Source organism: Engraulis encrasicolus, chromosome 12 (assembly GCF_034702125.1).
Source record: "Engraulis encrasicolus isolate BLACKSEA-1 chromosome 12, IST_EnEncr_1.0, whole genome shotgun sequence".
Classification (NCBI taxonomy): Eukaryota; Metazoa; Chordata; class Actinopteri; order Clupeiformes; family Engraulidae; genus Engraulis; species Engraulis encrasicolus.
Genome location: NC_085868.1, coordinates 51,466,850 through 51,478,386, shown reverse-complemented (window position 1 = coordinate 51,478,386; position 11,537 = coordinate 51,466,850).

Below are 11,537 nucleotides of genomic sequence, written 5' to 3'. Positions count from 1 at the left end.
AAACATTTTAATAAAAAATTCTATTTCAATTCTTTAATCCAAAGGTGATTTAAATATTCCCACTATTCACACCCCTCTTCACACACACTCTTCACATGCCCATTTCACCTGGGTCTCTTGTCAGTTGAATTATCGATTAATTGCGATTAATGTTTTTTAATGGATTAATGGATTGATCGATTAAAGACGATAGATTAATCGATTAATCGTTTGCATCCCTAGCACCCACTATTGATAGCTTTACATCTAGACTCAAGACGAAGCTGCTCTCAGATGCCTTCCCCTAGCAGCTCTGAATGATACGTGTTATGTTTTATTTAAAGGTTTTAATTTTCTTTGATTGTAATTGATATGTATTTAATGTTTTATGTTTTATTCTAACTAATATTTTATCTTGATGTTTAATCTTTTCCTGACTTTAATTATTTTTTGTTACTCTTATTTGTTGTGGGAAGAACATTGAATTGCACCCGTGTATGAAATGCGCTGGCTATACAAATAAACTTGCCTTTCCTCGCCTTGCCTCCAAATGGCAGCCCGCAGGCCAGATCCGGCCCTGGCATGGAAAACATTTGGCCCGCCATGAGGTTGGAAACAAATGAAAACGTACTGCATATGTAGGCTACCTGTGGCCATACGATTGGGCAATTGGTGTGGCCCTCAGCCTCCTTTGCGCTACACCAGGGTTTCCCAAACTGGGGGGCGTGCACCCCTGGGGGTGCGCGGCCTGCCATAAGGGGGTGCGCGAGTTAAATAGAGCAATGGTGGATATGTGAGATTTTAATTGTATGGTGAATCGTATGCTGGAAGAGTCCATCTGAAGTGTAGTTTAACTCCTAGAATATTGGAAAAGAGGATTCCCCAAATCGACTGTGCATGATGTGCAGTCAATGCTTGTGTGGCCATCAGCACACCAAAATATTCGCTTAGGGGGTGCACGAGCCACATTAAAATGTGCAAGGGGGTGCGCAGGGGGAAAAGTTTGGGAACCACTGCGGCTACACAATTTCGCCCTTTGGGAAAAAGAAATGGAGACCACTGCTGTACTGTACTGTACTGTGGCGACTGACTCATTCATGGGTTTCCACCGTCTCTATTAGGGATGGCGAAAATGGAAAATACTCTTAACCGGCTACTGAGACTCATTAACCGGTGGTTAACCGGTTAACCAGCAATCTTAAATTATACAACGTTCGCGTGCCTGATATGCACAGCATGGTGTTTTTTCGGTTACCGGTTAACATCCCTAATCTCTATGAGCAACATGTTCTGTGTATGGGGAGGTGGGGATGCTTGATCTCCTGAGATTGCCCCTACGGTAGGGGGAGACCAACCCTAAAGCCATGCTGGAAGGAACTGGAACTCAAGGAAAGTTGTTTCTGAGGGAGCGAGAGAGAGAGAGAGAGAGAGAGAGAGATACAGAGAGAGAGAGAGAGTATGAGAGGGAGGAAGATGATGTGAGTGCATTCGTGCATGTGTGCGCTCGTGCGTGCGTCCGTCCGTGTGTGTGTGCGTGTATGTGTGCGTGTGCGTGTGTGTGTGTGTGTGTGTGTGTGTGTGTGTGTGTGTGTGTGTGTGTAAGGAACAAAGAGTGTGATAGATAGGAAGAGAAAGAAGGAGAAAGAGGATGGAGCAGGAGGGAAATTGAATGGGGTCATTTCAGGAGGGATTCGTCATGCCACCACCCCCCCCCCACACACACACACACACACACACACACACACACACACACTCCCCATTCCTGTGAGGGACAAGTCTAATCTCTGTGGGAGAGTCCGTCTCCATTGCACTGCCACGCACGTACCTCCAGTCTGCACCACCAACCAAACAACAAACCACACAGAACTACAGTATACAACTCTACGCGGCGCCAATGTTAACAGCATTTGCCTTTATTATGCTGTTTCTGAGATAACAAAACAGGCAAAAAAGGCTGTCTGTGATCACAAAGTGTTCTACATTAACAGCAATGCTGAAGTCATGTTCAAAAGAACAAACTGATCGGGCAACCATTACGCCAGTCAGACAGGCCCGCTTTAACCTGGACGGCCAGCACGGCCAAGCTTATGTCACCTGGATGTCCAGCTCCGCCCTGTTCCAGTTTGGAGATTGGCATCAGATGTAGCCTGGGTGTCCACCTCCGCCCTGCTCCAGTGTAGAGAATATCATCAGAGGTATGTAGCCTGGATGTCCAGCTCCACCCTGCACCAGTGTGGAGATTAGCATCAGAGTTATGTAGCCTGGATGTCCAGCCCCGCCCTGTTCCAGTGTGCAGATTAGCATCAGAGACAGGAGCCATGGAAGTAAGAGTTAGGCCAATCCCATTGACCTCAGTGTTTCATTTTTACAATGGCAGTTTGCGGAGGCTTTGACACACCGATCACCATTGACATAGTTCCAAAATAATGCCAGGGAGTGGGCGCAGAACACAGGAAGAAGAGTGGTAAAGGTAAATTCAATGAGTTTCCACTTCATCTTTGCTTGTTATGTAGTGGTTCTGTGTTGGTCTCTAGAGAACAGAAAGTTGCTGCCTAGAACGATTTGAATCTGCGTGTGTCATGTCACCAACTGACTTCCTGTACCTCAGTTGTCATCCCAACTCTGAATACCATGGCTCCACCCAGCATCTAACATGGATGTCCAGCTCCGCCCTGCTCCAGTGTGGAGATTAGCATCATAAGCATGTAACCTGGATGTGTAGCTCCGCCCTGCTCCAGTGTGGAGATTAGCATCATAGGCATGTAACCTGGATGTCCAGCTCCGCCCTGCTCCAGTGTGGAGATTAGCATCAGCTGTAGCCTGGATGTCCAGCTCCACCCTGCTCCAGTGTGGAGATTAGCATCAGAGGTATGTAGTCTGGATGTCCAGCTCCGCCCTGCTCCAGTGTGGAGATTAGCATCAGAGGTATGCTGCCTGGATGTCCAGCTCCGCCCTGCTCCAGTGTGGAGATTAGCATCAGAGGTATGCAGCCTGGATGTCCAGCTCCGCCCTGCTCCAGTGTGGAGATTAGCATCATAGGCATGTAACCTGGATGTCCAGCTCCGCCCTGCTCCAGTGTGGAGATTAGCATCAGAGGTATGCAGCCTGGATGTCCAGCTCCACCCTGCTCCAGTGTGGAGATTAGCATCAGAGGTATGTAGTCTGGATGTCCAGCTCCGCCCTGCTCCAGTGTGGAGATTAGCATCAGAGGTATGCTGCCTGGATGTCCAGCTCCGCCCTGCTCCAGTGTGGAGATTAGCATCAGAGGTATGCTACCTGGATGGCCTGGGGGTTCTGCAGCCCGAGCCCAGGGGTCAAAGGTCAGGTGAGTCAGGACTGATGGCTAGGAAACAACTGGCAGCTTATCAGCCATTGGCTGTCACAGGAACAGCCTCAATTCCTGGCCCCCCTCGCCCACAGCCACAACACACCTCTGCCCCACCCTCTCGTCTCGTCACACATTTTTGTTCAGGTTCACTCAGGGAGGGACAGAGAGAGAGAGAGAGAGAGAGAGAGAGAGAGAGAGAGAGAGAGAGAGAGAGAGAGAGAGAGAGAAAGAAAGATAGAAAAACTAAGCGAGGTCTTGGTGTGATGTTTTTTTTGGGGGGTTGGGTTTGGGGGGGTCAAGTCAAGTCAAGTCAAGTCAAGTCGGTTTTATTGTCAATTTCTTTACATGCACTGGTCATACAAAGAATTTGAAATGACATTACTTGCTTTCCCATAGAGACATAGACTAATCTAGGTAAGGACATAGACAGTATAGACATAGACAGTACTTATACATGGACTTAAGACAGTATGGACATAGACAGTGCTCATACAGACATTTAAAGTGCAAGACTGGACAACAGAAGACTTGTAGAGAACATACATTAAGAGGTAATTGTTGTGTGTTTTTTTTTCTTTTTTTTTTCTTTTCCTAAAGAGTCATTTATAGCGTTCTGACATAGTAGTAGCATTTTGAAGAAAAATAAATATTAAAAAGGTCCATCAAGTACAACAGCAGCAGTGTGTGTGTGTGTGTGTGTGTGTGTGTGGTGTGTGTGTGTGGTGTGTGTGTGTGTGTGTGTGTGTGTGTGTGTGTGTGTGTGTGTGTGTGTGTGTGTGTGTGTGTGTGTGGTGTGTGTGTGTGTGTGTGTGTGTGTGTGTGTGTGTGTGTGTTTAGTGCAGGTAGAAGGTGCGGTGTGCGTCTGTGTCTGTGTCTGTGTTCGTGTGTGTGTGTGTGTGTGTGTGTGTGTGTGTGTGTGTGTGTGTGTGTGTGTGTGTGTGTGTGTGTGTGTGTGTGTGTGTGTGTGTGTGTGTGTGTGTGTGTGTGTGTGTGTGCATGTTTTGAGTTAGTGCAGGTTGAGAGTTCAGTCACAATATAGTAGTGCAGGTGGAATGTTCAGTCGCAGATATGGTGAGGGGGGTTGGGGGGGGTTGTCAGTGGCCTTGCTGGCTAGAGGCTGACAGTGGAGGGAGAGTGGGTTGAGTGTTCAGTAACTTGATCGCTTGGTGCTTTGAGCTGCTGGTCAGTCACAGCTTTGGGTTTTTGCAGTTTCTTTCAAATTTGTTTCTTTTAAGCATCTTAAATTATTGATGGATATTTAATGGGCTGAGGGTACAAGTTAGGGTTAATAAAAATGTTTGTTATTGGTAAAGAAAAAATAATTTTCAGCACAAAAATAGTCCAAAAAAAATAGACGCCTTTCTGAAACTTTTTAGGCGATTGCAGTTTACAAACTTCTTTGATAACTTCAATTTTCTAGCTTAAAGAAACTCCCGCACACTGACCATTTCGCTGTTCTTTCTTTAAACTATTGCTGAGTGACCCATGGTGCCATCTCCGACGCACCTGCCAGATGAGGTGTGCAAAAAAAGCCGAAGTTTAACTTCAATTTTCTACCTCAGTCTATTATTCTGGAGTATGGCAATACATTTTCAGAGAAGCAAATCCATCACAACAGAGTAATAATAATGCGCTTAACTGCAGCAGCAGCTGCCTGTCATTGTCCCCCGCCTGCTGTATTAATGTATTTACCATGCCCCATCCATGCCAGAGCCATACAGCGAACAGAGTTAAGCGATTGGAGGACGAGGAATTGAATTGCAGCCCCGCCTTTCAACGAGATAAGGTCGTGCCTAAAGCGGCTGTCTTCCCATAGACTCAACATAGAACCACCACATTAACAGCCAAAAATAAGGACTAACGAACTATACTGCCGGGTAATCACCACAAATATGTAAACTATCAACTGTCTCGGTGGTGATAATCATAACAGTTTTACCATCTGTGATGTTTATCTGAAGTTATTACTACGAACAGCAAGTCTTGTCATATTCCCTGCATTGCATCGCATTGCATTTGCTGTGTGGTACGCCCACTACTAGGCACTAACATTCGCAACGCTGAGTAGTACTGAGTAGCTAAAACAGCTCATTTTGCTAATGAGGAAGTCGGCCCTAGCACACCACGGAGATTGGCTGACTCTGTCCTCTGTATGGCTCTGATCCAGGCTGCCACTGTGCCGCGAGGGGTTAAGTAAACACTCTATTAGTCTCCATTAGGCGGAGAGATGAGTTTAATCAAAGCTGTGATGCTTGGCTTGGATGATTTGTTTTTTTTCCACTGTGACTTATTTGAGCCTTCATGCAGCGTAGTGTTTCTCAATGGGGGCTCTACAATACCCCTAGGGGGCATTGAGAAGGATACAGGTGAGAGGGGGTGGGGGCTTAGTTGCCAATGGGGTGGGGCATTATCCTATTTATCGTGTTAATAAGGGGCCATTATCCTATTTATTATTATTTTATTTTTATTTTTTTAAAGATGTTTGTATGGGCTGTTTGGGCCTTTATTTCAGATAGGACAGTGAAGGTGCGACAGGAAGTGAGTGTGGAGAGAGATGGGGTAGGGTTGGGAAACGACCCCGTCCGGACTTGAGCCGAGGTCCCCGTAGGCATGCAAGCCCAAGTGTGGGGGGCTTAGCGCGCTGCGCCACAGCGCCCACCCTATGTTAATATTAAGGGGGCATTGGCTGATTGGCTGGCACGGGCTGATGATGAGGTCATTGGGGCGTGGGGAAACGCATGATGAGGCCAAGGGGGTGTTTGTTTAAAAAAAAAAAGCTTGAGAATCACTAAAGTGCATGCTTTGCTGTATAGGCCTTTTATTTTGAAGCTCTCCGGTGACAGTGCCAGCTATGCAGCCAAGCGGAGCCAAGCGGAGCCAAGCCCTGTACAGTACAATATCCATCTATCTATTAAATGAAATTACATTAAATTGAATTACGGGCCCAAAGGATCACAATACATCAGAGAGGAGCTGGATCCACACCTCACATAATCACAATTAAACCTTGATGGAGTTTCAAGCATTTCAGGGAGAGACATTCACTTGTCCTCCTCCTCCTCCTCCTCCTCTTCTGCCTCCTACTCATTTCTTATTCCATAGTTCCCTTCTTCTTCTTCTTCTTCTTCTTCTTCTTCTTCTCTCTCTCTCTCTCTCTCTCTCTCTCTCTCTCTCTCTCTCTCTCTCTCTCTCCCTCTAACCCCTTTCCCCTCCCCACCCCTACTAAGTGATTGGCTATTGATTCGGGTAATGTACTTAGCTGATGCTCTCTGGCAGTCAGAGTAGTGCGGTGCGGTGCACGCGGCGTAGGCGGTGCGTTGCGGTGCGGCGCGTTGCGGTGCGGCGCAGTGTAGGGCACGCTAGACACGGAGGCACTGAAGGTGACCCAATTCAGAAAGTGCTGCATGGGGCCGAGGCTGTGGTTTGGGCAAGGGAAGTGTGTGTGTGTGTGTGTGTGTGTGTGTGTGTGTGTGTGTGTGTGTGTGTGTGTGTGTGTGTGTGTGTGTGTGTGTGTGTGTGTGTGTGTGTGTGTGTGTGTGTGTGTGTGTGTGTGTGTGTGTGTGTGTGTTTGTGAGTGAGAGAGAGAGAGAGGAGAGAGAGACTATGTGTGTGTGTGTGTGTGTGTGTGTGTGTGTGTGTGTGTGTGTGTGTGTGTGTGTGTGTGTGTGTGTGTGTGTGTGTGTGTGTGTGTGTGTGTGTGTGTGTGTGTGTGTGTGTGTGTGTGTGTGTGTGTGCGTCTGTGTCTGTGTGTGTCTGTGCATGTGTGTAGCAATGCATGTTTGTTTGCGTGCGTGTGTGTGTGTGTACAACTTCTGTAAAGGTTGTTGTAGACCACAGCCGGTGCTTTAGGGATAAATTGGAGCGCAGGGATTCTATTGCATCAGTGTGTGTGTGTGTGTGTGTGTGTGTGTGTGTGTGTGTGTGTGTGTGTGTGTGTGTGTGTGTGTGTGTGTGTGTGGAGTGCAGGGTTTCTGTTGCGTGAGTGCACTGCTGCAGACTGATAAATAGAAGATGCAAATGGGAAAACCACTGCTGCACACACACACACACACACACACACACACACACACACACACACACACACACACACACACACACACACACACACACACACACACACACACACACACACACACACACACACACACACACACCAAACCACTGCTGCTTACTTTAACTCACCCTGATGCACCGACATTAGCCCTGATGGATCCAAAACAGTTGATTAAATACAGTACAACTATTACATTTCCAGGTGGGCTGCTTTTAGATGTTTACTTTTAAAACCGGTGAACCGCGCTTTAAGGGAATAGTTTTTGTTTTTGGCCAAGTTTTCTGTATACCACTTTGCAATATTGATGATTACTCAGGATGATTCAATAGGTCTCCAGCGTATACCGAAGATACATCTACTTATACTTACAGTACTTACCGCTATGAGTTTGCTGCTCCTCCTCCTGACTGTGCAGCCTTTGGGCAAGATGCCAGCATGGCTGGATTGGCCATAAGGCATACAGGGCATTTGGTGCCGCTATGGTGCCGCTACAGCTGACCTCCCTGAACCAGATTTAAATATTTATTTTGGTTGTTGTGGTCAAAATGCCTTGTAGATGGCTTGTAGCCTCTAGTAGATGGCTAAAAATGTTGTCACAGAGTGTAGTGGAAAGTGCGCACATCCAGCAAAAAAAAGCATCAGCAGGTGCCAAATCAAAAAACTGTCACATGTAGGAGCGGGAAAGGATCTGCACACTGCTTGCAAAAGACTTAATTTATTAGGAGCAACGTTTCGATCAGATGCCTGAAGAAGATCTATGATCGAAACGTTGCTCCTAATAAATTAGGTCTTTTGCAAGCAGTGTGCAGATCCTTTCCCGCTCCTAAAAATGTTGTCACAGCCTTCATTGCCTTTCTCCATGTCTGGAGGATCGGTCTTGGCAGAAAATGCCTGGCCTGATGTTTAGGCCCAGGACAGTCCTGGGTGCCAGTGCTGCCCAGCTCAGCTCAGCTAACTGATGACTGCTACACTATATGGCCTGGGTGGACTCCAAGGGGACCATTAGCTAGTGGCCAGTCCCCCCCCCCCCGCTCTCTTCAATAGCCTAGGTGCCATTAGCTTGGACACTCTGTAGGCTAGGTGCCATTAGTTAGTGGTCAGTCCACCCCACCTGGCTCTCTTCAGTAGGCTAGATGCCATTATCTAGTGGCCACCCCCCAAACTGCTCTCATCAGTAGGCTATGTGCCATTAGCTTGGACACTCTGTAGGCTAGGTGCCATCAGCTTGAGCACTGTAGGCTAGGTGCCATTAGCTAGTGCAGTGATTTCCAAACTGTGGGCTGTGAAGGTATTCCAAGTGGGCCTTCAAATTGAATAATTATTATTATTATTATTATTGGGGGGATTATTATTTTTTTTTAGAGCGGTGACAGGAAACAAGTGGGGAGAGAGGGATGGGGAAGACTCGGAAAATGACCTCGGGCCGGTATGGAACCCGGGTCGCCGGTGTAGCAGTGCTGTGCCCAGCTGATTGAGCCACGGCTGGGCCTGACTTGTATTGTTTACTGGGTGAGACTTGGGCCCTGAACATTTGTGAACATTTGAAGAGGGCCCCAAGTTGGAAAAAGGTTGGGAACCCCATTAGCTGGTGCAATGTGTAAGATGGGTGCTACACTTGGCTCCGTACTACGTCTGGCGACTGTTTTCTTTGGAGCGATTGTTGAGCGGCAAGATTTGGCAGGCCAATCCTCCGCAGAAAACAGCTAAAAAGCGAATAAGCGCACCACGTGGGGGCGAAAGGGGGAGGACGGTCGTGACGATGACGTAAACGTCTGCACCAGAGCCATTGGTCTGCGCTATGTTGTTGAGTGCAAAGTTTCTAGCCTGGGCGAGAGCGACTGTTGACTCCGTCAAACAGTCTGGCAAAAGCCAAGCGGAATATGTCTTGGTGGAGGGTGGGAGATAATCTGCCATTTAAATTCCTTGGACTTCCGAATTCAAATTAAAACCCATATTATGCTTTATTCGCATGACTGTTACGATATAGTGTCGCAAAAGCATACAAAAATAACAAAACAAAAGTATGAATATAGTTACCTTAACCAATCAGTAACGGACTTCGCGGGTGAGTTCTGCGTCACCACTCTCAACTGTTTGCTGATTGGCTAAACCGTGAGAGAACCGAGCTGGGAGGCTTTTGCCAGACAATGTGCGGAGCCAAAATCTTTCGGTGGAGTACATAGGATGGCGTCGCCAGGTTACAAACTTCTTGCTTCTTGCAATCACGTCAGATCACACAACCTCCAGACCATGAACACGAAATGAAATGGTAGTATGGGGCACCTAAGTCACGCCCTTCTACTTCCGATCCATGGGGCTGGAGCCACTCATTTTCGGCACGCAAGAAACGATATTTTAGCTTTTGTGCAAAACTGTGTTGGAGACTACACGTGCGCCTCGCATATCTGACGTGAACCGAGGCACAGGCAACCCTACCGCTGCACCGTGGCTTAAGTGGCTGCACGTCGGACATGCGACGTCTGTTGTGTAGTCCAAATAATTACATATTTTTGCACACACACAACTCAAAAATCGCTTGCCAAGTGAAGTCAACAAGCACACCATTGGTTGTTATTAATTCTGAGGCACAGCATATGTGTGATCGACGGGGAAATGCGAGGTGGGTCGGAAAATAACTTTGATCAGTCCATTACAGCCCAGTCAAAAGTTTTTGCGTTGCCAGCCCCACAAGCCGCCCGGAAGGGGTGGAGACTTAGGTGCCCCATTATGGGATGGTCGGGACCAGACTACTCCAATCCACCCTGCTCCAAGCAGTATGCTACTGTACGTCAGCTGTTTTTAAAGTGGAGGCCGGGGACCACTGGGGGTTCACAAGGGGGTGCTAGGGGGGCACAAAACGTTGGTACAATGGGTATAACAAATCAAAATCAATAGGACTAAGGGCTGTATGCAATGCCATGAGGACCCAATGCCCCCTGTCAGCTTCCCTGCACCATTCCTTTGTGTGACCTTGTATGTCTTCTCTCTCTCCAAAGGTGTCTTGAAGTGGTTTGCTGTGTGTCAGAATAAAAGCGCGTAACATCTCTGCCCGCTCCCAAGTCGACCCTCGGCCCTGCAGGGGTTATCAGAGCGCTTTGCTAAAGTGGATCTGGTGCTGTCAGGATCGCTAAGGCCAAATCTACCCCCCGCCTTTGATCTGCACGGCCAGGCCCGGATTAAGATGGCCTGGGCCCCCAAGGCTACAGGTTGCTGTGGGCCGCCCAGGAAGGCAAATTCCGTGACAAATTGACTTAGATAGTTTCATAGTTACAAGGAAGGAATTAAGGATAACATCTCTACCAACCATACTCAACAAAACAGATTCATTTTCCAGTATTGCATCTTGTCCAAATTCTGCCATTTTTCATTTTTGGCCAATAAGGGCAGGTAGGGGCCACAAGGCTGCAGCCATATCTAGCTTGTGCATTAATCCGGCCCTGTGCATCGCCTCCCTGAAAGGCAAGGCGACGCTGTGGGAACCAGCCAAGGCTCGGCTGAGACCACAAACTGTCACATCACCCAGAAGAGGCCTGAGATTAGGTGCCTGCCTCCTGTCCTGGCTGCCTGGCTGCTTGGCATGTACAGTATTTGAGTGCACCATCATCCCTGGAGTTTACGTAGATAGGCGCTTTGTGTCTGGCTTGGCATGGTCCTGCCTTCCTTCACTGCCTCTGCCCACACACACACACACACGTCCCCTCCTCCAACCTGCCAGGCGTGAACCATCTGCTCCAGCCTGCCTAAATACTCACACATCCTCTCTCTCTCTCTCTCCCTCTCTCTCTCTTTCTCTCTCTCTCTCTCTCTCTCTCTCTCTCTCTCTCTCTCTCTCTCTCTCTCTCTCTCGCTCTCTCCCTCTCTCTCTCTCTCTCTCTCTGTCTGCTCTGCTGTCCCCAGCCCCCTGTAGAGGCTCCTGTTCTGGGTATGGCTCTGGGCTTCCTCATCTGACACCATCGGCCAGGGGTGAAGTAGAATAGGAAAACAACCTGGGCACTTTTGACACACTCCAGCCCATCACACAGCCCCCTGCTTTACTGATTTGATTTGATTTGAAATTGTATTCTATTTAAAGTATGATTAGCTCAGTCCACTGTCTATGTTACTGTAAAGATAGGCCATCCCATCTCAATTCAGGGGTCCGTTTCTCGATTCTTGTCGTTGCTAACCGTCTTAAGA